At 48.8% G+C, this 27,028-nt stretch overlaps 1 protein-coding gene across 45 annotated transcripts in view; it reads right to left on the bottom strand.

Moving 5' to 3' along the window:
* The window catches only part of PLEKHA6 (pleckstrin homology domain containing A6), a 137,341-nt gene that overhangs the window by 56,061 nt on the left and 54,252 nt on the right, over positions 1 to 27,028 (bottom strand). For 19 of the 45 annotated variants that reach the window (XM_084976786.1, XM_084976780.1, XM_084976766.1 and 16 more), the window contains exon 1: positions 25,371 to 25,628. The exons of 13 other annotated variants lie outside the window; for them this stretch is intronic. The gene's annotated coding sequence lies outside the window, so the exon portion shown is untranslated. Of the gene's footprint in view, positions 1 to 5,855; positions 5,962 to 25,370; positions 25,629 to 27,028 lie in introns of those variants that run through there. 13 more of the 45 variants (XM_084976787.1, XM_084976781.1, XM_084976778.1 and 10 more) reach the window with 1 other exon arrangement.

A 27,028-nucleotide genomic window follows, 5' to 3' on the forward strand; every position in this document is an offset into this window, starting at 1 on the left:
CTGTGGTGTAGCCTGGAAGCTGTAGCTCTGACTGGACCCCTAGCCTGGGAACCTCCATATGCCACAGATGCAGCCCTAACAAGCAAAATAAATAAAACAATGAAATTGTTTGGTAAAGAGCTGCTCTGCCAATGAAGAATTGCAATATTTTAAGAACTGGCTCTCCCTTCCTCTATGTGATCCAGAGATGCCTCTGGGCCCTCCAGGACCCCAGGCCAGTGTTCTTTCTGGTTGATAAATTACTGAATGTCACTGCAGTGATGGCCATGGCTTCACTGTCTAAACACTGACGGCCCCTCCAGGTGTTGAGAACTCTGATTCTGGAGGCTCAGTCATCACGGGCAGGATGGGAGGCGCCTGCCCCCCTCACATGCTGACCCAGTGGGGAGAAGTGGGGCAGCCCAGCTCCCTCGGGCTCCTCCCTGTTCCTGTTGCCATGCTTTTGTGCTGTCCCCTGCTAAGGGAAAAAAGGAAATGAAAGGAGAAAAAGGAGCTGCCTATGGCCCCAGCTTCACATTTTCCTTTTCTCAACCTTCCCCTGCGTGGCCCCCAGATAAGCCAGATAGAAGCAGAGGCAAAAGGGCTCCAGCCCCCCTCTCTGAGCTTCCAAGTTGCCTCCTCCTGACAGTCAGCAATGTGGACAGAGTCCCAAGAGGTAACGGGCAGGGCAACAATCAATTATGCTTCCTCCCCCAAGCTCGGAGCCAGATCCCAAACCCCTACCCTTCAGAGACTGAGGCAGCCCAGCTGTCTGCTTCTGGGCCTCTGGAAGGTCACTGGAACCAGCCCTCCTCATTCCTAGCTCAGCAGATTCGGTCCTGGTGTCCCAGCCAGAGCAGTCACGCCACCCTCCCCAGGGGAAGGAACGGTGCAAAGTAAGTGTTCAGAGAGCAATGCAGCTGGGCTGGCGCCCCCTCCTTCCACACCCTCAAAAGCTACAAATGCCTTCTCGGGTCCCAATCCAGCAATTTGCTAGAGTCAAGCTGTTTCGTGCCTTAGTTTCCTTGTTTTCAGAATGAAACAGTGGTGGGAGTTCCCTTCGTGGCTCAGTGGCTAACGAACCTAACTAGGAACCATGAGGCTGTGGGGTTCGATCCCTGGCCTCGCTCAGTGGGTTAAGGATCTAGTGTTGCCGTGAGCTGTGGTATAGGTCGCAGATGCAGCTCGGATTTGGCGTTACTGTGGCTCTGGCGTAGGCCAGCGGCTACAGCTCCGATTTGACCCCTAGCCTGGGAACCTCTGTATGCTGCGAATGCAGCTCTAAAAAGCACACACACACACACACACACACACACACACACACACACACACACGCACACACACAAAAGAAAGCAAAAAAGAAAAAAGAAAGAAAGAGAGAAACAGTGGTAATAAGAGATGCAGGTTTCAGTAGATCCCACAAATGTCCCACCAGACGAGACAGCAGAGGGAGAAAAGTGAGGATGCTCTGACGGCTGAACTCGGGGTGGATGTTAGGCTCACGGGGTCTCTGGTCCTCGCACTGGGAGGAAGGCAAGGCCCATCAGAGTCAGAGGAGCTGAGGTCCATGTCCCCAGCTACAGTGACAGGAGAGACCAGACCAAATTCCGGTCTCCTTGGTTGTTCCCAGTTCCTGCTACTTCTCCAACCTGAGCAGAGGGAGAGAGCCTCAGGATGCAGTGGGGAGACCACAGCTCCGCAAGAACAGAGGGAGGAAGCCACAGACCCTCTCATGGCCAACCCCTAGGGGCTACAGGCCAGGAGAATGTAGGCGATGTGGGCTGGGGGACCCCAAAATGTCTATCTGACTCTGATGACGCCTGCCGAGGTCCACATGCAAAGCCTTTACAGCCTGGGCCCTTTCTGAGGCCATGCCCTGGCCGGCACCTCCCACACAGGAACTGAGGGGCCTATGGAGTGGCTGGGGAGGCAGGCCAGTGGTCAGAGCACAGCAGGAGGGGCTGTGTGCTGTTCTGCTCCGAGAGGTTGAATTGTGAAGGAGGCAGGAGGATGCAGCCTCAAATCCTCTCACTGGGGGATCGGTGGTTCCATCTGCTCTGCGGCCTCTCCTCTCCCTCTCCTTTCCTACCAGATTCTGATAAGAGGCTATATAGAGCAGAGGCTTTGTCTGGGGAAGAAGAGAGCAATAAATCAATGGGAGCAGGAGCCTGGCGGCTGCTTCAGGAGGAAAGAAGCTTTCCCCTCCCCCCCGGCCTTGGAGGGCTGCAGGGGACTCGGATGGCAGCAAAGCTCAAGGGTGAGCCCTGCTCCTCAGCTGTTCACCTCTCCTAGAGGGGGAGCAACCGGCCAGCGGGGACACAGATGGACCGTGGGAAAGACTGAACACCTCCTCTGCTGGGAGTGAGGAATCTGGAATGTCCCATGTACCTGGCAAGCTGGACAAGGGCTGGGGGTACAGAGGAATCTCCCCAGATCACTGCCTGATGTAGGGAAACCTCAGAAGGAGCTTGGGGACAATGGCCACCAGTGGAACCAGCCAGAGAACAGCTATGCCTGGGGAGAATCATTGCTGTTTCCCCCTCTGCATGCTGAGGACAATCATTGTGAGCTCCCTGGACAGCCCAGAGAGGAAAAGGGAGACCTGGAAGAGAAAGAACTTGGAGAATTTTTTTTTTTTAATTTTCCTTAGGGCTGCACCCATGGCATACAGAAGTTCCCAGGCTAGGGACTGAATTGGAGCTGCAGCTGCCAGCCTGCACCACAGCCACAGCAAACGCCAGATCTGAGCTGCATCTGCAGCTTACACCACAGCTCACGGCAATGCTAGATCCTCAACCCACTGACTGAGGCCAGGGATTGAACCCACATTCTCATGGATACGAGTTGGGTTCATAACCCACCAAGCCACCACGGGAATTCCAGGACTTGGAGAACTTTTGAAGAGAGCTATCACAGGAAAAAAAAAAGAACAGCTGGCGCATGGCTGTGGCTGGCTGGTACTGATCCCTTTACTTTTTGGGGTCTCAGTCTCCCCATCTGTAACACACAGTGATACCGAATTGCTGGGAGGATTAAACAGGATCACATATTTAATGCACTTAGGAGACCGCTTGGCACATAACAGTCGTTCAGTCAGTGGCTAATGTTATAATCATTAATAAGATAATGGAACAAAATAAAACAAGGAATACCACCCCAAATCTGTGCCATCCAATTCAGCAGCCACCAGTCCTATGTGGCTATTTACACGTCACTGAATTAAAGTGAAATAAAATTAAACTTTCAGTTCCTCAGTCATCATAGCCACTTTCCACTGTGACTCAACAGCCACCATGGCTAGTGGCTACCATACTGGACAGGATGGTTGTAGCACAGTCCACCACTGTGGAATATTCTGCTGCTCTCAATGCCACCTCCCAGTTCTAGTATATTTTGATTCTATAAAATACAACTCCAAACCAGTCTGTCCTCCCACCAGCTGATATGTGTGTGCTCCTTGTCCTCGGAAAATATGAGTTCTCTTACAGGGCTAAGCTAAACGAAAAAAAAAAAAAAAAGAAAGAAAGAAAGGAAAAAATAAAAAGTAGATTGCTGCCAATAACAATAACAAAAAAGTTAAAAAAAATCCAAAATCATAGGATACTTTCCAAAGTCTAAGCACAATTAATTTGGATAATCCATCAGTTTAAAATAGGTGCATTAAGGAGTTCCCTAGTGGCTCCATGGCTTAAGGATCTGGTGTGGTCACTGCTGTGGTTTGGGTAGCTGCCGTGGCACAGGTTCAGTCCAGGAATTACTGCATGCTGTGAGTGTGGCCAAAAAATAAAATAAAACAAAAAATAATAAAATAAAATATATGCCTTAAGACTCCCCTCCAGGGTTTGAAAATATTGTTACTAACAGCCCTATTGGAGGCAAGCCCTGGGGGAGGCACTTGGGAAAGGTTACAGAGCCAATCAAGGCGGTGGAAAAGCGGAGAGAACAGGGAACCTGTTCCTCCCTCCTGCCTCCTTTTCCTTCTTGGATTGACCAGCTTCTAGGGAGGCTGGAGGGAGGAAGAGGAGAGAGATCACCTGCTAGGTCTGCAGGGCCCTGTGGTCCACAAGGGGAGGAGCCAGCACAGAGGGGAAGAGACAGAGGGGCTGCCACCAAGGACAGCAGCCTCAGGAGTCTCCCCCACGCCGGCCCCCACCCAGCCTGGAGCCGAGATAAGAGAAGGAGGGGCCTGGGAAGAAAGGGGGAGAAGCTCCACTGCTGCCCCCTCCCCTGTCCCCCCTGCCAAGCAGTAGCCTTGAAGGAAGACTGGGCAGGGACACTGGGACAATAAGAAACAGAAGCTTTGGGAGGAGAGTGGAGAGAGAGAGAAAGGGGGAGGGGTACTGTGCTGGTCTTGGCCAGGACAGAAGCCAGTCTTGGTGACACCTGAGTAACAGGTGAGTCTGCCTATGCCTGTTGGGGCACATGAACTCCTCCTTGTTGCTGCCCCTTGTGGCTGGCCTGGGAATACCGCCAGCTAGATAATTCACAGAGCTGGGTGCCAGTAAAAATGCAGGGTCCCTTGCTCAAGAGTTAAGTAGTTCAGGAGGACAATGGGACAACACCGAACCAAATCCTTCTGAAGCTGCAAGGCGAATGCACAGGTGGTACGCCCACGAAGCCCCCGTGCCAGGGAATACCAATTCCTCTGTGCTGTTTCTCCTGGGAAGTGTGAGGACAGAGGGCGGCTAGTCACATTTGTGGCTAACTCTTAGTGCAAGGCAGAGCACGACAAGTGGCCCTGCTCCTCTCCCAGTCTCTACCTCCCCCTCTTTCTTGGCTCACAAGCCCAGAAACTTGGCTGCTTTCACTCTTGCCCTGCTGGGTCTGGTGGCTGGCACCTCCCCCTTATTGTGCCTGGTTTCTGTTTGCCTGTGGGCAGCTTAGCCAGAGGAAAAGCCACGGGGGCTGGCTTTGCCTTATCTCTCAAACCTGCCTTCAAGACGGGCACAGGGCGTGCTCTGTTCCTGCCCAACAGACCCCTCCGGAGCTGCCTAAACATCCCCATTATGTCATCGAACACTTTTCCTCCCAAGAAAGAGGCAGGGGGACAAAAGGGCTCCCGGATAAGAGGGGGTAAAGTCAATATTTCTGCTTTGGAGACAAATCAGGCTTTCAGTTTTTTTGGCCATATACACACACACTCACACATCAGCTGAGAAAAGTCTGTCTCATGCGCCTCCTCCAACAAAGCCAAGGAACTCTTGTCCCCATTCCCTGAGAAGGTGCCTGGGTCAAAGAGCATAAATGTTTGGAGGGCAGGAGGGTCCTGAATGAGCAGTTGAGGGAAAGGGGACAGTAGGCATCTCAACCGCAAAGACTGGTTCTTCCTCTTCCTGGATTTGTTTTGCTCTCAAATGACAAACTTTGTCTTCTAATAAGTTGAGTCCCTCCCACCCCTGCTCCAACTCTCTGCTCTGCCCCCACCCCTTGCATCCTGCCTTCCTCCTCTCCACACCTGACTTGAAGGAAAGAGGGTAGAAGGCAGCACAGCTTTCGCATTCTCCTTTGGCTGTGCCCTCACCGCCCTCCTTCGGGGCTGGTCCCGGGAAATGGCTGGGAAGAGGCGGCTGGCGCTTCTGCCCACAGCTCCCGAGCCCCTCTCCGGAGACAATGGCTCACAGAGGGAGGAGGAGCAGGGCTCCCGCTTTGTGAGCAGGGTGGCCACACAGAACCATTGTCTCTGCATCAAGACAGACAATGGTTTGTATCTCTGGCTTTGGTGCCAAGTCGTTCACCTCTTTGGACGAAGCCAACCCTAAAGATTTCCTTCTCATAAATAGGAAGGATACAGAATTCTGGCCCCAAGCTGAGAATGTGTATCCAGTGGTAACAAAAGCCCCCTCTAGCTGCTCAGTGGGAATATTGGGCTCCCTTACCTGTTCCAGAGCCAGCCAGACAAACAGACAGCAGACAGATAAGCACTCACTCATCGGCCCTTCTCTGCGGTCCCCTCTGCTCTCGCCCTGCCTCCTTTCACACTCAGGAACAGGGAAAAGGTTCTCCTTTAACACTCACCAGGTCCCTGGTGGGTAGCAATCATTAACCGCCACACATGCTGACTGGCCTTAACCCCTTCCGTGCTGGCTGCCTCCAGCTGGCTGATGGACAGCCCCGTCTCCTCTTCCCAGCCCTGAGAAAGCGGCTGACTCCCACCTTGCTGCCATCCACCTGAGTAATGCCGCTGCCTCCCATGTGGTGAGCAGAGCCCTCCCGTCCCACCCAGGCCATCCCGCCTGATTGGAGCACACTGGCAACCTGAGGCGCTCGGCTCTGGCACGATGCCCAATTGGATGAGCCCACATTATGAAATATTTGCCTGGCAGGCCAATAGAGGAGCCAGGATCTGGGGGGAGGGGATGATATTTTTATTTATTCCTGGAGGAGGGAGAACAGACAAAGGTAGTCCTAGCATCTCTAGCCCTGGGCCAGGAAACAGGAAGGCGGTCTTCAGGTCAAGGTAAGCGCCTCAAAGCTCTCTGTCCAGGTATAGTGCACAATCCTGGAAGGCTTCTCAGTGATTTCAGCTCCCGGCTGTTCAGCTAGAGCATATCTTTGCCTTAACCATTCCCTGACTCACCCAGGAGTCTGGAACTAGGAATTGTAACAGAGACGAGAAAGGAAAATACCTTGACAGGCAAAGGACTGCTTGTATCCGCACCAACTGTACAGCACAGGTGGTCTTTTTTCTGTTTCAAAGTTTTGCATCTTTGGAGGATGCAGAGAATGGGTAGAAACCAATCACCTCTTTATCCCTTTAAAAATAGGCAACTGATTTGAGGAAATCTAAATCCAGTATAAAAGTACCTACATGTAGGACACATGCAAATCTATGCAGATATGTGCAAATGAGCAGCTCCAGGCTTTTCAGAGTAAGTCCTTGCCAGGATTTTTCTAGTTTGAGCAAGGAATCGGGGAATCTTCAAACCCTATAACAGAACGTCTCGCTAGAGCATAAGGATATCAGTAGAGGGAGCCTAGAGAGTTCAATAAACATATTTATGGAACCTGTACCACGCATACAGCCTTGAAGTACAGTCTAGCAGGGTTTTTAAACCATGATCACAAACATGATAGGACATACAGGAGAGTGTAAGCGCCCTCTCTCCCCATACCCACAGTTAAAGCCCCCTTCTCCTTTTAGGCCCCACCTCATGCCAGCCTAGGTCTAGTAGCTGCAGCTTCTCACATCACCCCTGGGTCCTGCCTGTCTGTCAGCAGTCCAATCACTGTGGCTCAAGACCCTGGCTTAGACCAGCCAGGGGGGCCTTATCTTATCTCCTGGGCTGCCTTCCCAGCAGCCTGATGGCTGGTTGGCCCTGGGCTCTTAAAGGGGCTGCATGCATTCCCACCTGCTCCATTCACCCTCCAGCGTACCCCAGAAATCCAGGGGTGCACTGCTTGCAGAGGGTTAGGTTCAGCATACCACTCCTTCCTCTCATATCTTTTACAGCCACAGCTGGCTGCAGGGCCGCTACAGCATGATTTATGAACTTAAAATGGGGAAAGATGCTGATGTTTTATGTGCTATTTTAAATGCTTATCGCATCATGCAAACACCCTGCCCCTCAGTATTTCCAGGTTCCTGCTCTGTGAAATTGCGTTTTTAAAAGGCAAGGAGGGACTTGGGATATAAAGTTAATACAGAAAATCAGTTGTATCTCTATATACCGGCAGCAAACAATGAAAAATTGAAATGTGAAAAACACTACTTACAATAAGGCAAAAATATGAAATACATAGGAATAAATTTGACAAGAGATGTGCAAGACCTATACTGAAAACTATAAAACAATGCCAGGAGAAATGAAATAAACTCTCAATAAAAGGAGAGATATACTGTTGGCATGCAAAGGAAAACTCAGTATTGCTAAGATATCAGTTCTCCCCGTATGCTTCTTTGGATTCAACACAATCCCAATAGGTTCTTTGTAAAAACTGACAAACTGATTCTGAAATTCAAATAGAAATTAAAAGGACCTATAACAACCCCCAAAAATAAAATAAAAAAAGAAGAACGAAGTTAGAAATCTTGGCTTACTTAACTTAGTTAGAAATCTTGGCTTACTTACTTAACTTGATTATAAATCAAGACACTGCTTGTGCATAAAGAGTTTGGTACTTGGTTAAGGTGAGTCCTCAGGTGGAAGCTTTGGGCTGAGCTAGTGAACCAGAGAAGACAGGATCCCATGGAGACGCGGGTGTGTGAACCTGAACTCACAGGGATACCCGCGAGCACAGGGCGGTCATATGCACATATGTATGTGTATACAGATACCATACATATTTATCTGTATTTACGCATACAGATAAATGGAACAGAATAGAGATTCCAGGAATAAACCCATCGGAGGTCATATGGCCTTGGGGTTCTCCAGAAGCAGAACTCTGAGCACGCAGGCACGTGGATGGATTACAGGACATGCAGATTCCCAGAGTCCAGGGATTTAGCCTCTGGAGAGCTGGGCTGCTGGTCATCAATGAAGAATGAGTGTAAAAGGCTATGTCTTGTTGCAGGCAGTCCATTGGTTTTCCACAGAGGTATAAAGGCAATCCAATGGGGGAGTGACAGGCTTTTTAGTACAAGGTGCTAGAGAAACCAGAGCTCCATATACCCAAAACAAAAACAGAGACCCCTGACCAGAGCATTAAAGAAGGAACTCAAAATGAGCCAAGACCTAAAACTCTAAGATTCCTAGAAGAAAACATAGGGAATTTTTGGTTCGGCACATTTCTTAAATAAGACGCAAAACACCAACTTTAAAGAAAAGATTGATAAATTAAACTTCACTGAAAAAAAACTTTGCTCTTCAAAAGATGTCGTTACAAAAATAGAAAGGTAAGCCATAAACTGAGAGAAAACGTTTGCAAAATATGTCCGTGACATAACTGGAATACATAAAGGACTCTTAGAACCAAAGAGTGGGCAAAAGATTTAGACAGACTCCACCAACGAGGATATCCGATGGCAAACAAAGTGCAGGAAACCATGCTCAACATCATTAGTCATTAGCAAAATGCGAACTGAATCCACAATGAGATAACACTACACACACCCACCAGAATTGCTAAAATTAAGACGAATCAGACCAAATGTTGGCAAAATGTAGATGAACTGCGATGCATCCCCTGCTGATGAGACTGTAAATGGAATGTCCACTTTGCATAACTTTTTGAAAAACTGCCCAACTTTTTCATACCATTTAACATACACCCATTGATTCCTAGGTATTTACCTGAAAGAAATGAAAGCGTATGTCCAAAGACATGTATACAAATGTTCATAGCAGCTTGCTTGTATAAGCCCCAGACTACAAAAAACCCCTAAATATCCATGACAGGTGAATACGATACGTTACATCCATACAATGGAATACAACTCAGCAATAAAAAGAAATGAATAGCTGATATCCATAACAACACGGTGTACCTCAAAATAATTGTTTGAGTGAAAGAATCCAAGCACCCTCCTCCCAAATAAAAAAAATGTACGCTGTATGATTCCATTATACAACAACCTAACAAACATAAATTAATTCATAGTGACAGAAAGCAGATCAGAAGTTGCATGGAAATGGGATAAGATGGAGGGACTTCCGAGAGGTAGGAAGAGACTTTGGGGAGTGACAGATATATGTCCATTATCTTAACTGTAGTTACGGTTTCAAAAAATACATCAGGGGTTCCCGTTGTGGCTCAGTAGTTAACAAATCCAACTAGGAACCATGAAGTTGCGGGTTCGATCCTGGCCTTACTCAGTGGATTAAGCATCCGGCTTTTCCCTGAGCTGTGGTGTAGGTCGAAGACAGAGGCTTGGATCGGGTGTTGCTGTGGCTCTGGTGTAGGCCAGCAGCTACAGCTCCGATTCATCCCCTAGCCTGGGAACCTCCGTATGCCACGAGTGCAGCCCTAGAAAAGACAAAAACAAACAAACAAACAAAACATAAAATTTTACCCTTCAAATATATATAGTTTATCATAAATCAATTCTACCTCTATAAAGCTATAAAAAAAGAAAAATCTTCAGTTGAGACATTGAAAAAAAAAAAAAAAAAAAACACCACCAACAGAAAACTCCTACGGGGCTTCATCCATTCATTCACACTGTGATGGAATGTGGGCAAGTTGGGCTTAGGCGGGGGCAGGGATTCCAGCTTTTCCTAGTGACCTGCTTTAGTCTGCTGGTTACAGACAGGGATGGACATGAGCCTTGAATCGGCCTGGACTCCTCTCCTGGATTTAGGTCAAATACTGTGTCAGACCTGAATACAGTCTTTATAAAAATATTAATTATGACAGAAGGGAGAGTATCAAGTAAAACCTTTTGCCGTTCACAAAGCCTTGTCATCATTATCTCACGTGATTCTTTTACAGTCCTAGGAGGTAGGCTGAAAAACATTAACACTTTTATCTTACAAAAAAACCCCAAACCAAAACAAATAAGTCCTGAGGCTCAAAGAGGTAAAAGGGCTTAACTAAGATAACCCACACAGGAGGCAAGGCTAAACCCAGAGTGTTTTCACTTCAGGATGGAGCACTTTCACCTAACACGCGATCTGCCCACAGCCTTGGCTGACACCCTGCCTGTCCCTGAGACCTGGCTCCGCTCCCAGAGCCGTGGAACTCGGACCAGCACTGTGGTGCTCGGCCCTGCTGGGCGGATGCTCTGATACACTGCAAGTGACAGACCCAGAAGGGGTCCCAGGACGGATGAAAACAGGCAGATCTAGGGCCAGAAGAGGACCAACCGAGTGGAACCATGCAGTGCTGTCTTAGGGGAGACTGGGAGAGCTGAGGGGATCTGAGGACCTAATCAGATCACACATGTGATGAGAAAAGAAGGGGGAAGCCAACCAAACGCCACTCCCAAGGCAGGAAGTCTGGTGGGTGTGGAAGCAGCTGGAAGCTGTTAGAGGGCTCCAGGCCTCTGTACCCCTCCTCTCCCGCCTCTCCGTCCCCCACCCTCCTCCCTCCTCCTCAGCTCTGGCTAGGGCAAGGGAACAGTGGCTGGCTGGGAGCCCCACCTTCCTCTCTCCCTAGCTCTGAGGACAGGACAACCAGAGGGAGAAAAACCCACCCTGCAGGGGGTGGGGGCACAAAGTCTAAAAGGCATCTAAAAACTCAGTGATCAAGATGAGTCATATTTTGGAGTTCCTATTGTGGTGCATTGGAAATGAATCCGCCTAGGAATCATGAGGTTGCAGGTTCAATCCCTGGCCTCACTCAGTGGGTTGAGGATCCGGCATTGCTGTGAGCTGTGGTGTAGGTCCCAGATCTGGCGTTTCTGTGGCTGTGGCATAGGCCAGGGGCTACAGCTCCGATTAGACCCCTAACCTGGGTACATCCATATGCCGCGGGTACAGCACCACAAAAAGTAAAAAAAAAAAAAAAAAAAAAAAAAAAAAGAGAAAAAACATGAATCATATTTTAATGTAATATTTTTGAAATAAAAATTAGTGCAAAAATCCATGATGAATGAAGTATTTTAAATAAAGACCGAATCAGTATTACTCAATTTTCCTTTCGCCTGAGGCTCCAGTATGGCTTGGAATAGCACTGTGACTGATGTTGTTTTTATTGAAAATGTTGCTATTTTGCTCTTCACAAAATGTTTGCTCTGATTTTGATTTTTTAAAATATCTCATTGCATGTTTTTATCTTGCTTAACTGAGTTTCTTGGGGTGTTCCTTAAATTGGGGGCCTAAGGAAAGTGTCTCAATTGTCTCATGCTAGTCAGCTCTGCTGAGGGAGGAGGCTGGGAGGGAGGTGGAGAGACCAGACAAGGCCCAAAAAGGGCCTGAGAGAGGCCTGCAGTCCTCCAAAACCTCAGTGCATGAGAAACAAAGAAAGGCTGAGGCATTATTTCAGATTAAAGAAGCATAGGGACTGGTCTTGGCTCCAATGGCTATTAGGGCAACTGCTGAAATGGAATATGGACTTAGAGTCTATTAGATAATCATATCGTATCAATGCTAAATTTCCTGAATTTGCTAATTGCACTATGTTTATGCAAGAGAGTATCCTTGTCTTTAAAAAGAAAAAAAGAGAGTGAAGGAAGGTCTGAAGGTGACAGCGGTCTGAGAGCTGTGAGCCAGACAGCCTCCTCTCTCTCCAGCCTGTCTTTTCTCTAACTCCAGGCAGTCCCAAGAGGGGCCAATAGGGAATGGTGATGGCAGGAAGTCTTGTCCAGAAGACCGGGTATTGGAGGGCTGGTTGGAAATTTTCTTTCTGAAACAAGAATTAACTTTGAATTCCCAAATCACTCCACACCCTCCCCAGGAAGACTTGACGAGGAAATTAACACCTACCTAAGCCATGACACTAGCAAATTCTCTGCTTAACTTCCTGAGATAGGCATTGCTGTTCTGTACCTATGGAAAAGGAACCTGCAAGGTCAGGTACTTGGCCCAAGGCTACACAGTTCGGAAGTGGGAAAGCTGGGATTAGAGCCCAGGATACAGCCCAAAGCCAGCTCTCTTCCCACTTCATGTTCATTGTGCAACTTGAAATTCCCTTCTTGTGCATCATCCTCCATGCTAATCCTTTAGTTTATTTTTGCTAAGTTGAATCTGCGTTGGCTTTGAGATTTTTGGCTCTGGAGTCAGACTGCCCCAGTTCTAATCTTGACTCCACCAGTTACGACCTAAGGGGCTTTGAGCGAGTGGTTTAACCTCTCTGTGCTTTCATTCCTCATCTGTACACAGGGATCATGTAACTGCCTACCTCATGGGTTTGTCATAGGATTAAATGAGATACAAACAGAGAATTTAAGAGAGTAAAATTCAATAAATGCCAGTAAGCACTGCTATCTGCCTCTGCCTTGGACAATTCAGGCATAGGAAGCAAAGGCCTAATTTTGAATATAAAACCCCTCAGCACCTTGATACATGAAGATGAATGCATAATAATTGCTCCTAAAGAAGTTATCCATCAAGATGGCACTTAGGAGGAGTTCCCGTTGTGGCGCAGCGGAAACACATCTGACTAGGAACCATGAGGTTGTGGGTTTGATCCCTGGCCTCGATCTGTGGGTTAAGGATCAGGCGTTGCGGGAAACTGTGGTGTAAGTCGCAGACTTGGCTAGAATCTGATGTTGCTGTGGCTGGTGTAGGCTGGTAGCTGTAGCTCCAATTGGACCCCTAGGCTGGGAACCTCCATATGCCTCAGATGTGGCCGTAAAAACAAGAGAAAAAAAAAAAAAAGATGGCACTTAGATATTCCTAAATGCAATTTGTAAGGCCTTGAAGCTATCACCCACCTCGGATCACTTGTGATCATCTGAGACAGGCCTCTACTCTTAGGAGCCAGAATAATCAACTCCTGAGAATCACAAATTGGAGGAAGGTCCACCCCACCATACTTTGAACTAGGAGGAGGATTTTTTTTTTTCCTGTGTCATGTCCTACTTGGAAGTTAAAAAGCAAGTCAATTCAAGGGGCTACAACACTGGACGCAAGGAGTTGACTGACAAGACCCAAGTTCTAGTGCACACACTGCACCCATCCAGCTGTATAATATGGACAAGTATTTATCCCTTGGGGCCCAATGGACATGAGCAGGGAATCACTTTGCCTGTAGCATAAATGAGAGGACAAAAGAGGCCACCAAGCCCTGAGTGCTTCACGTTCTTCAAGAAAGCCCCTCTAGGATTCCTGTTGTGGCTCAGCAGTAACAAACCCCACTAGTATCCATGAGGATGAGGGTTCCATCCCTGGTCTTGCTCCCTGGGTTAAGGATCCAGTGTTGCCGTGAGTTGTGGTGTAAGTTATAGATGCAGCTCTGATCTGGCATTGCTGTGACTGTGGCATAGGCCGGCAGCTGCAGCTCTGATTTGATCCCTAGCCTGGGAACCTCCATATGCTATAGATGTGGCCCTAAAAAAAAAAAAAAAAAAAAAAAAAAAAAAAAAAAAAGCCCCTCTGGAGCTCTCTCCTGATTTTAGAGTTTGGGTCTAGCTGGGGAGGGCCCACAGAATGAGAAGGAAAACAAACCAAGAGACTATGCATCCAGGAGGCTGAAGAGGGGCAGGCCAAGGGCAGGGTACCCACAGGGCAAGCAGCGGTCAGATTTAGCCAAGATGGTCCTTCTGCGACAAAGGCAGAGCTGGAGCAGGGCAATTTTCTAACTATAAACAGAAACTCAAGAAGCCCCAAACCACACACAGGCATGTGTGAGGATGAGGGGAAAGCACAGAAGACAGGAGGAGCGGGTGTGTCGGGAGCATGTGTCGAAGGGGCTTGTGAAGTGGCAGTGCGGGAAGGAGGGAGGATGCGGGGGCAGAGGCAGGCGAGTGGGGCTAGAGCTTTACAACGTGGGCGGTCCTCATTAAGAAAACTACAAATACGTATCCGAGGGGCCCGGGGAAATGGGGGAGACTGAAGCTAAAACGCATCGCTTCCCAGTAAACTTGCCACCACGTCTGCCTGTCCATCTGTGTCTCTGAATGCTGGCACGGCTCACACACCTGTGTTTGTCTGAGCCTCCAGGCACCTGCCTCAGCAGTAGTTCTCTTTTCCTTCACACAGTGCGTTGCCTGACCTGATTTTTTGTCCCCCATAGCAGAGAGCATGCAAGAGAGCCCCCATACCTTGGAATTAAATCCTCCCCACTTCAGGGCAATAGCTATTTGGATTTTGTGCCACTCCCCAAACCTCCGCCAATGGACACCATGGCTGCGGTGTCCGCGTCCCTCCTGCCCCAAGCACTTCGCTATGGGTAGCCCCACCTTCCCCAAAGGGCATGGCAGGGGCCCTCCAAGCTGCCAAGAGGGGCAAAACCGCAGCTCCCTCCGCCGCCTGGCCCCTGCATTCCAGCCCTGCGCCCAGAATTTGACCTTCTCTGCGGCTGCTGCAGATGTGTTCAGTGTTACAGAAATAGCTCAGCTCCTGGGCCCCTGCAGGCCCTCCCTCTCTTCAACCCAGAGACACCCCCACCTCAAAGGCTCCAGGGGAGTCAGGCAAGAACAGAGGGAAGGGCTCGGTTCTCTACTGCCCTCCCACACACCCCTCCCAGAGCAGAGCCAAGGGGTGCCTGCCCACCCACCTCATTTCAGCCCCAGCACTTTCGGCTGTGTCTGCCATTGCAGTGGATGGAGGTGAGAGTTTTGGCAGAGTAAAGCATGAAAGATGGACACCACCATGAAAAGCTTAGACAACTTGACCCCTCAATGTGTTTCTCTTCTCTTCGCTGGAGTTCACTTGGACGAAGGGCAGGAGCCAGCTAGAAATGGTTCCAAATCCCACACACCCTGGCCCAAATCCCTGTTTTCTCATGCAAGGAAATGATTTCATAGTCACTGATTCGATCCTAACCTAAACAAGATGGCAGGCATCGGTCCACTTCACAAGTCCAAGATGGAATGGGAGACCACGGGTGCAATGAGATGATGAATGAATGATTTTAAAAACAGCAACAAGCGTTTAGACATGAGGCTTTTAGGTCTTGACTCCCTAGTGTCTGATGGAACAATAAAATCTTTGAGGCTTACAAGGATAGAGGGTAGGGTAGGGGGGCCTGCATGGCCTTCAAGATTCAGGTTCCATGCCTTTTCCACCCATGGGGAATAGCAGCGACTCTGCAGCCATGGCTTGGCTTCTTCACTCACACTGCCAGGCTGCCTACGAGACCTTGCCAGCCCCTGCAGTCAGGGCGGGAAGAGCTGAACAAAAGAGGTCAGGGGTGTATAAACTCTCAGAGCCAAACTCCTCTAGGCTTGGAAGTCCAGTAAAGGCTAATGGTGACAGCATGTTCCCATTCCCTTCTAGAATGTTCCCAACCCTTTTTGCTCCCCACCCTGATACCCACATAGTTATGGTGGTTATATAATAGCCATGTTCCTAAAACCTGATGCCACTCTCTTGGCTGTAGGTAAATCTCAACGATTCCAGCTCAGCCAAAACCCCTTTCCAGGGATGGGAGTTGGTTCCGAGAGAGAAAAAGAAAATCGGTTCTTCTCCAGGCAACATACACGTGAGGGAGCTGTTGAAAGCCACCTTTTCGACTGACCCGGAAGCCAAAAGAGGAGACTAAAACCAGCGCAGGGAGAGGAGCAAAGAGCACAATCATACTTGCAGCATTCAGCTTCTTGGTTGTCCAGCCACTTTACTGGCCCTTAGAATAAAATCCCCTTTGGGCCTTGAGCTGCTTTGAGTAGTTCCAGTAACATGACTCAGAAGTCTTAACTAATACCAGGAAGAGGGATGAGATGACTTCTGGAGGACCCAACATCTCAACGCTGTGGACCTGACTGGTGTGAGGAAGAAAAGGAAAGCAAAGAGATGGGAGCAAAAGGACCAAGGAGTTTGCTCAAGAGCAACAGAAAACAGTGATGGGAGACCTCACCTGGCCGGAAGTCAGCCTGTCGGGGAGCACAGGTAAGGGTGAGACAAAGCAGATAAAGTTGCTACTACCCAGTTTGGAAAAGCTCCTTGAAAAAAACAAAAAAAACAAAAAGGAATTCCCATCGTAGCTCAGTGGAAACAAGTCTGACTAGCATCCATGAGGACGCAGGTTCAATCCCTGGCCTTGCTCAGTAGGTTAAGGATCCAGCATTGCCGTGAGCTGTGGTGTAGGTTGCAGATGCAGCTCGGATCCTGTGTTGCTGTGGCTGTGGCGTTGGCTGGCAGTTATAGCTCCGACTGGACCCCTAACCTGGGAACCTCCATGTGCCGAGGGTGCAGCCCTAAAAAGAAAAAAAAAAAAAAAAAGAATAAGAAAGAAAGAAAGAAAAGCTCCTGGGATGGGAGTTGCCACTGTGGCTCAGCGGTAAGGAACCCGACTAGTATCCATGAGGATGCGGGTTCGATCCCTGGCCTTGCTCAGTGGGTTAAGGATCTGCCGTTGCTGTGGCTGTGGTGTAGGCCAGCAGCGACTCTGACTCAACTCCTAGCCTGGGAACTTCCACATGCTGCAGGTGCAGCCCTAAAAAGGAAAAAACAAAAAGAAAAAAGAAAGAAAGAAGAAAAAAGAGAAAAGCTCCTAAATGTTTAGGGGGAGCCAGCAACAGAGAAAGTGGGGGCCATGTGGTGAGCTAAGATCCCTTACGAAGGTGGCAGGCCAGCAGGGGGGTGGCCAGGCTAGGCGGCTTGGAGCCCACAAGTTCAAACAGCTTTAGGACACATTCCCAGAGGACAGCCATTATTCTGGGGAGAAGAAAATCTTACATCCTTTCTCCTGCACTTTCCATAGCAAAGGAAGGTCCTTCGCTGCCTTAGAGCCTCACAGTTCTCTCAGGTGGAGGAGTCTGATCTGCCCCTTGGGTCTTCTTTAGAAAAACCTACTTCCCTGGCACCAACTCCATAAGCTAATGGTCCCTTTAAGAATATCTTCCCCTCTCTGTTCTCCAGTTGGCTGGAGCAGATGTTCCTTGTTCCTATGGCAACAAACCTACCACCCTTCCCAATGGGTAGCTTCCTGGTGAAGGACACACACAGCACAGGCCACTCCCCCACCAGACTGGCTCGCCCTGCACTGCTTCGAGTTCACTGATGACTCCTCACAGCACAGGACACCATGGAGTCCTGCGTGCCGGGCTATTAACAATTCAAATCTTACCTGACCTAGAAATGACCCAGAAATGGCAGCTGCCATGTGACAGCACTTAGAAGGCAGGAGGAGGGAGGTTGTCCGTGTCACTGCCCAGACAACAGACCGGTGCCCATCTTTCCAATGAAGTGTTAAAAAGCACATGGTGCGTCGTCAACAAATTGAATTAGCTCTTCCTCTGACCTTTTTTCACGTGGCTAATGAAGACTCGTGAGACCCCCTAATCGAATTCTCCTTATTTTAAGCTGCATGCCATCCCCATCCTTGTCTGGGGCTCGTGATCCTCCCAGACAACCCTTCTCTCAAGACTGGTCCCTACTCAAGGCAAGCCTCCCACAGCAAGCAGTGGGTGGGGAGGCAGGAAGCACTGTGCATTCCATCCACACGGGGTTGTTTCCACTGCAGACGATGCTTCTCTCACTAAACCCAACTTGACCCCAGTTGTTCTTGGCTCTCCCAGCCCCCACGAAGCCAGCTGGATGCTTCTTGTAAGCCACAGAGTTGACTGAACTTTAGCTTCCTCTCTTTTGAGACTTTAGCTTGCTGGGATCCCAGAAGTCAATGTAGAAATAAGAACAAGCCCATAAATGATCCTGATCAGATGTACAGGAAGCGCCTCCCTAACCAGGGAAGATGACAAAATCAGAGTTCTCCAGCCCCACCCTCAACTCTCCTGCAGTCACTCCTAAAGGTAAAGAGGAGAAAGCCTGGCTCTGGAGGCAGACAGACCTGGTTTAGACTCACAGCTTGGCTTTGTGATTGGAATCATACTTCTCTGCCAAATGACATTTGGTGAAGTTACTGCTACTCTCTGAGCCCTACCTTCCTATCTGTAAAATGGGAAGGCTCATTCTTCCTGATAGGATTATAGGAGGTGATACAGAACTGGAGTGCCTTCATAGCAATTGCAATCCACAAAGCCCTGAAAATCGAAAGCTTTTTCCCTAACTTGACGGGTGGCAGAACCTGACTTGGACTTGGACCCTAGTTAGCAGCAAGGAGTGACCAGAACTGGCATGAGACTCTTTTTAGCATTTATCCCACTTGGGTGACTCTTTAGATAAATCATGCTGCAGAAATATTAATATGTTGGATCTTGGAGCTGCTCCAGACCTGCTGGAGCTTTTTCTGTGATACACAGTATGTGCATCGTGTTCCCATTCTGAAATCCACAGGCTCCAGGCATTTCAGGTGATGAGATGCGGAGTTATCGGAGCTCCTCCTCCAGCCTCTGAAGGTGGAGGTTTTAGAAAAGCCGCCAGAGTTATTTATCTCTTTTTTTTTTTTTTTTTTTTTTTTTTTTTTTGGTCTGTTTAGGTCTGGACCCATGGCATACGGAGGCTCCCAGGCTAGGGGTCTAATTGGAGCTGTAGCCGCTGGCCTATACCACAGCCACAGCAACGAGGGATCCAAGCCGTGTCTACAACCAATACCACAGCTCATGGCAACCGCCAGGTTCTTAACTCACTGAGTGAGACCAGGGATCGAACCCGTGTCCTCATGGATGCTAGTCAGGTTCGTTAACCACTGAGCCATGATGGGAACTCCACCCCCAGAGTTATTTAAACGAACGAAGTTGACAGGCATATAAAGCACGAGCCTCATCACAACCTGGATCTCGCCTGGGTTTCCCAGGTTCCTACAGCCTGGAACCAGCTCCCTGCAACACAAGTTGGCACCAGGCAGGGGAGAGGATCCAGAGACCAGCCCATCGGCCCCTAAGAATCTGCTGCTTTTCCACCCGGACAGAGCTGGCAGAGGTGGTATGTTGTTATTTAATGGGACTTCAGGTATAGACGTGCCTGAATATTCCAAACATGCCTCCAACTCCCCACCTCATTGGGCCTCCAGCCCTCTCTCCACCCACTACCACCCTGCAGCTTCATCTCTCTACCCACTCCCTAGAGGTGTTTCCAGGGGAAGAACTGACAGAGCCTCAGGAAATACTAACGGGTGGAGGGGAACTGGGCTAAAGGAAGGAAAAGATGCCGAGTGTGAGGGAGATGGACACTCTGGATGAGAAACACATATCCGACACACAGTGGAACAGGTTTGGCATGTTTCTCCTGATGCCGTTTCATGGCCCCAGGAGGCTTTTGCAATGGGAAAGGAGCCCTGGCCCATAACTATGAGCAATATTGGGCAATTGCTATTCTCAGTTCCCTTGGCTCTTGCCATCCATTTCATGAACTTACAGATAGGTGACGGACCTATCCGGGGCACAGTTGTCCACATGGGCATCTCAGTTCTGACCCTGGATCAACTGTCTTGTCTTTTTTTTTTTAATGGCCACACCCATGGCATATGGAAGTCCCCTGGGCCGGGGACTGAATCCAAATTGCAGTTGTGGGAGTTCCCATTGTGGCGCAGTGGTTAACGAATCCGACGAGGAACCACGAGGTTGTGGATTCGATCCCTGGCCTCGTTCAATGGGTTAAGGATCTGGCGTTGCCGTGTGCTTCGGTGTAGGTTGCAGACGTGGCTCAGATCCCATGTTACTGTGGCTGTGGTGTAGGCCCGCAGCTAGAGCTCTGATTAGACCCCTGGCCTGGGACCCTCCAGGGGTCTAATCAGAGCCCTAGAAAAGAAAAAAAAAAAAAAATTTGCAGTTGTGACCTAAGCCACAGCTGCAGCAACGCTGGATCCTTTGACCCACTGCACCAGACTGAGAGATCAAACCTGTACCTCCTCAGCAACCCAAACCATCGCAGTCGGATTCTTAACCCACTGTGCCAGAGCAGGAACTCCTGGATCTGCTGTCTTGAGAGTACCTATCTCATCCTGCCACCTCAAGCCACTTTTCCAACAGACGTCCAATGGTTGGACTGCAGACCTATACCTGGAGACAGGTTGGAAACTCTCCTTCTCTTGCAGTGGTGAGGTTTACATGTTGGTCAAATGAAGCACCAGGGTATATAGAGTTAAAAAGGATAGTGGCAACCAAATTCACTCCCCTCATTTCACAGGGGAAATCTGAGGCCCAGAGGAGGGCGGAATTGCCCAACACCATGTAGCCAATTGCAGACGAAAGTGGCCCTGGAGCCTAGATACTGATTACCATTGCCTCACGGTGATAAGGATGCGAACAACTCTGAGGTCATAGCCATGGTCTGGTTGACCTTTACATTCAGAAAAAGCCAGGCTGAATGGTCCTCACCCTCTGCCCTTTTGGCTTGAACATCTCAGAAGAGATCTTAATCTCTAGGAAGTTGGCTGTGCTTCTTGACTCTGTGCCCCAACCTACCCAAAGTTCAGACAAAATCCTCATCAGGGGCCCCTTGGGGAAAGCCACCATCGCTGGTGACCAGAGATGGGCCACTCTGCCTCGTCACTGTCATTCACCCAACCCAAACCTAGGTGGAGCCATCAGGAGGGCTGCAGAGGGGTCTCCTGGGCAGGAGCTCCTCAGGGAGCAGAGATCTTTCACCTGCACCTCTTAGATCCTTTTTCACTTTGTCTTTCCCCCTCTGCTGCTTTGAATAGGCCTATGGTGTCTGTCATCAGTCAGAAGGTTTTTCCAGAGCGCTGTTCTTAGGGGCTAAGCTGTTCTACTGCCCCATCACCAAGCAGAAACCTCTGAGAGGAGAGAATTTCACATGCCTAAGCTTGGTCTTAGAGCCTAAGGCTCCCCTGTTGCCTTTAGTAATGTGTCCTTCTCTCTGTGCCCCGGGAAATCCTGAGCTGAGAATCTGCTACCCTCTCCCTGAAACTTAACAACGTGAGGCAGACCTCCGTTGCTTTCCTAGGCTAGGAGGGCTCTTGTTTCAGAACATGAAAATGGGGTGGAAAATCAGAAAATTCTCTCTCAGGGGAGTTCCCGCTGTGGCTCAGTGGGCTAAGAACCTGACTAGTATCCATGAGAATGTGGGTTCAATCCCTGTCCTCACTCAGTGGGTTAAGGATACAGCAAAGCACAGCGCATGTTGCAGATGCGCCTTGGATCTGGTGTTGCTGCAGCTGTGGCGTAGGCGGGCAGCTGCAGCTCCAATTTGACCCCTAGCCTGGGAAATTCCATATGCCGCAGGTGCGGCCCTAAAAAGAAAAGAAAGAAAGATCTCTCCTATTATGAAGCTCCTGGGCTTTCAGAAAAAAAAAAAAAAAAAAAAAAAAAGAAGTCCTAGAACAAATCTCAAAAAGAACATCTAGTTCAATTTTCAAGGTGATTTCAAACTGATTTTTTTGCTAATGCTCTCTCTCCTACAAGTCTGCACACATGTGTACACCCAACCACACAGCTCAGTCTGGCAGCTGGGACTGCCTGGGGATTCCCACATATTTGTTGCTGCTCCAGCCCTGACTCTCCAGAAGGCACAAGACTCAGACACTCTAATGCCTCCAGGAGCCTCCAGATTTAGAAAAGCTCCGGATGATATTCTTGAAAGCTCAAGAAGATCCACCATTTCAAAAACCGAGAGCAAGAATTTTTAAAAATATCTTTAACTCTTGACCATCTCGTTAAAAAGGTGTTTCAATATGATTCACCCTGGACACCAAGACCTCGAGTGTGAAATACACTTCACGTTGCGCCCACATTCCAAAGTTGACATCCTCTCTGTCCTTGCCAAGTAAAGAGATGACTGCCATCATTTCCAAAACATGAAATCAGACTCAGAGTCCCTGAGAGAAGGGAGAGTCTCGCACTCTGACAACAGGGAAGAGGAAGTGAGAACACATTCCTCTGCCAGTGACCTTGTTCTGGAGGTAGGAACCTCCCCCAAGGTAAAAATGAGGAAACCAAGACTCAGTGCGAGTTTATCATGGTCCAAGGACCCGCAGGGAAAGAACAGTAGTGACAAGATCAGAATCCAAGTTTTCAGAAATCTGCCCCAAAGAGCCCTGATCAGGGAGATAGAGTCTCATATGTTGGAAGAAGATCCTGCCTGGAGGCAAGATTTTTTGATTTCATGGATCAGTCAAATTTCAAAAAATGAAATTTAAGGAACCACGATAAGGTTGCCAACTTTTTATTTTGCCAAATAAGGACATTTTAAAAGCCCAGCTACCACCTATTCTCATCATCAGCTCATACAAAGAATAAGCCATAATCTCAGAATAAACATTTGAGTACATTTCCTGCCCCCCAAAGAAAATCTTTAAACTGAAGACATTTTGCTTTCCAAAAAAATTCAGGATTCTTCCCCCCGCCCCTTTTTTTCTTCTTATTTCCCCTCAGAATGGTGAAAATTCTTGTCACAGACCAAAACTTGATAATCACTGGTATAGATCACCTCTCTCTGTCCCTTTTAGCTTAGCTTAATGAAGAGAACGATCCTAAACTTTGGCAGGTCAGACCTCTCCAGGAAACCTGAGCTGGCAAACACGAAAGGGAGGGGGAATCAACAAGTATGCTGTAGTTCCCTCCATGGCTCAGTGGTTAACGAATCCGACTAGGAACCGTGAGGTTTTGGGTTCGATCCCTGGCCTCACTCAGTGGGTTAAGGTTCCAGCATTGCTGTGAGCTGTGATGTAGGTTGAAGACTCCGCTTGGATCCTACATTGCTGTGGCTGTGCGGTAGGCCAGCAGCTGTATCTTTGATTAGACCCCTAGTCTGGGAACTTCCATATGCTGCAGGTGCAGCCCTAAAAAGAAAAAAAAAAAAAAACAAAAAAAACAAGCATACTGTTCCTTGCTCCTGCCTACACACTCCATTGACTGCAAAGACGAAATAATGTTGATGATTTTATAAATCCAGTGTTTAGTGGACATCTACCTCCATGTGCAGCCTCCCAGGCTTCCGTGAGCCCCTGAATTTTACAGTCCCCTCACCTGTTCAGATAATCCAGGGAGAAGAGGGAGGAAGGCATTCTGGACCAAATCAAGAATTATCTAAGAGATAAAGGTGGCCCCTGGTGAGTGGTTGAGAGCGTCAGAGCTGCAGCTCACATAGATGCAGACCCACTGATGCTGTCACGGACTCTGTTTCAGAGGATGGTTTTTCCACGCTGCCTTCCACAGATTCTTGCTTCTTGCTCATTACTCAGAGGAAGACAGTATGGGGAGGAAGAGGTAGAGGGAAGCAGATACAATACCGTGGTGCGGTGGGAAAACACAAAAAGCACTGGATTAGGAGCTGGACCTTGATCCTAATCCTTTTCCTTCTGCTGACTAACCCTGCATCCTTTAGCATCCTTTGGCTCCAGTTTCCTCATCTATATTATAGGAATGATATTATCTCTGTTTTCCTTATGGGTCTGCAGTTAGACTGTGAGATCCTTGAGGGCAGCACCAGGTCTTATCTGTGTCTATACACCCAATTGCTAACACAGTACCTTGGAGAGAACAGCAGGTGGCAAACGTTGTTGCATTAAGCCAGAATAAGACAGTGTCTCTGAAAGCACACTGCAAGCTGGAAAGTTCTACACAACTGAATAGACGGAAAGGTTATTATTATCTGTTGGCCAAAAGGATGCATCACACCATCTACCAAACATGAGAGAGACACAGGAATTCTATTTGGAAGTAGCTGGTGATGAAAATAAAAATAAAAATTTTAATGCCCATAATTCCAAAAATAACCAGACTATACAACCTATTAATTATATTGCCTAATAAATAGCTGTGTGATTGCCTCCGAGATTCAACAGTGCTATATAATTTCATGGGCTGAAAAATGTGTTTTTACTGTACTTTGCCCAGCCCGCATCACCTCTCATCCATCTATCTCATTATATTCAGAAGTCAGTAGGCAAATCCTGTCCTCTCACCTATTTGGGGTTGCACTGATGTTGAGAGCTGAAGTCCCTGGCTGGCTGCAGCCTTGAATTGTATCACAGCCTAAGACACCCTGGGTCCCTTCCATCCACTCCATGGTCTGCCTCCTGCCAACTCCACCACACTCCTTTTCCAATGCTTATCTCACCACCCCAAATCTGCTTTTCGAAAGCCACCTCCAGCCTCTTGCGAGTCACATTCAGCCTGGCCCACCCACCATTACTGCCTCACAGCATGTGCTGCCCCCTGGGCATGACTCCACAGACAGGTCTTGGCAGTGAGGCCAGGCTGCCCGCCCACCAGCCCCAGCCCGGAGTAGGTCTCTGATCTCTGCTCTTGTTCCCTGAGAAACACCACGAAAACCCTGGGAAGACAGAGGCACATTCAGGCAGCCTGACTCACCAATCCCTTCTCCATTCAAATTTGTGCTTTTGGGCAGAGGGCCAAGCCCCCACACCAGGTATGGACCACCATCCTGCCCAGTTCTGAGGCTATGAGAAGAAAATGCGCCTGGCACCTGCCTTGAACAGCTTTCTTCTCGTTCAGCTGGTTCAAGCTAATTCCACACGGAGACCATGCTGGACTCCATCCTAGTTACACCTTCCTACCACGCAGACTTACAGTTCGCTTTACCAGGGGTGCTTCCAAGGGCCTGCAAAAACCAAGGCTGGCTCTAGGGATATCAGTCCTCCGGACACATATCTCCATATCCCTAAGGTCTCTCTGCAGCTCCCTACCCCCAAGTGAGGAAATACCCACATTCCAGATGTCAGAAATGTTCTCTTTTTCATGGGAGACCATCAGGGAAGGTGGACATTCATGGGACATTCTTATTTGTTAGGAGATAAAGAGGAGGTAAATAAAGAGAAAGTAAAAGAAGATTTGCTTTCCAAATACAGTAAGAGAAGTGTCCTGAACACACCACACACACACACACACACACACACACACACACACACAGTCTCTTTCTCTCTCTCTCTCCCTCCCCCCCCACCTCCCTCTCTCTCTTATCCCTCTCATTGTAAATGACTCCCCTTTGCCTAACCTGTGCATTCTTCCCCCATGACCGACCTCTCCACTGAACGTTCAAGAAGCCCCAGTTATTCTGAGCCCAGGTCCCCAGAACCCCGGATATTACCTTCCATGCTGGAAGTCAGGACCCAACTGGAAGATGCAGACTGCTGATTGGGAAGAAATACTAACAATACTCCAGACGCAAGAAACTTGCCAAGGATGGCTGATGCAGCTCCCATGAGATGGAAGGAGACAAGGAGAGAGCCTAGGATTCCAGAATTTCCCCAGCCTTCCAGGAAGGCTCTGGTGTCAGCTCTTTCCCTGCTCCAGCAGTGACTGCAAACCAGGGAAAATTCTCCCGATAAAACAGAGTCTGAAATCTGAAACTGCAGGTTGGCTGAGTCCTATATAAATACACTCACACCCCCGGCTCCTCGGGTCTGATGGCTTACCCGCCCGCCCTCGCGTTCCCCTCCCTCCCCACCCAGCCTGCAACTTGGTAACATCAGACAGCCCTCTAGCTGCAGCTCCTCCAGAAACCCCAAGCGCAGAGCAGAGCCAAGCAGGCAGAGGGAGACCTGTCAGGCACGGTCCACTCTTTCTTCAGCCTCTCAGCCCCCTCCAGCTCTTCCGGTCCCGGTGCTTAAGCAGCGCTCAGCGTCATGGCAAGTGAGGGTGATGGGTAAATTCCCAGTTTAGGAGCAAAGATTTCCAGACTCTTCCTCCATATTAAGGAATATTATTCTCCTAAGGATCAGCTTCCAGGTAACTGGCCTGGCACACACTGATGGCCAAACTCACCTTCCTCTCCTCTTCCAAGTTTCCGCACCTGGCTCTCACAGAGCCGCCCCTTTCCTTTATGTTTCACCCATAATAGAATCAGGCCAGGTGAGAGTGGGAAGGGAAATCTGGTGACAGTCGCCTCATTTTGCAGATGAGGGAGCTGAGGCCAAGAAGATGAAATGGCTCACCGGATTTGGCATCTTAGGTAGGAGAATGGAAAGAGAAGGCTTTAAAAGTCAGATGGGGAGTTCCCGTCCTGGCGCAGCAGAAACAAATCCAACTAGGAACCATGAGGTTTCGGGTTCAATCTCTGGCCTCACTCAGTGGGTTAAGGATCTGGCGTTGCTGTGAGCTGTGGTGTAGGTCGAAGACTCAGCTCGGATCCCGTGTTGCTATGGCTCTGGCGTAGGCCGGTGGCTACAGCTCCGATTAGACCCCTAGCCTGGGAACCTGCATATGCCGCAGGTACGACCCTAAAAAGACAGAAAAGACAAGAATGAAAAATTTAAAAAGTCAGACGGAATCATGCTTTAATACAAAAGACGCTCACTTGAATCACTGATGGTGAGAAAAATCACTTAACCTCTCTGAGCCTCAATTTCCTCATTTGTAAAATGAGGCAGGTGATCCCACCTGAGAGAGTAACAGTCCCATAGGGTAACAGGCATAACGCAATAAGCACATGGGAGGCACTCAATAAAAAGCCACTGTGCACCCCTCTGACCACGGCTGTTCACTAGCTTTTATTAGCTTACTTCTGACTCAAGAAGGTAACTCTGAATTGCCTTAAATACTTGCTATTCCTTCCGGGGGGGTTAGTTTAATGTTTCAAGTTCCTTGTCTTTATGTCAATCCAACTGTTAGCATTCATAGTTTACTTTTTTTTGCCTTTTTTTTTTTTTTTTTTGTCTTTTTGCCTTTTCTAGGGCCGCTCCCACGGCATATGGAGGTTCCCAGGCTAGGGGTTGAATCGTGACCCACACCACACACAGCTCATGG

This window comes from Sus scrofa, chromosome 9, assembly GCF_054392235.1.
Source record: "Sus scrofa isolate SSC_HxYL_T2T_F1_AM1 chromosome 9, Sscrofa_HxYL_maternal_Yorkshire_Landrace_v2.0, whole genome shotgun sequence".
NCBI lineage: Eukaryota > Metazoa > Chordata > Mammalia > Artiodactyla > Suidae > Sus > Sus scrofa.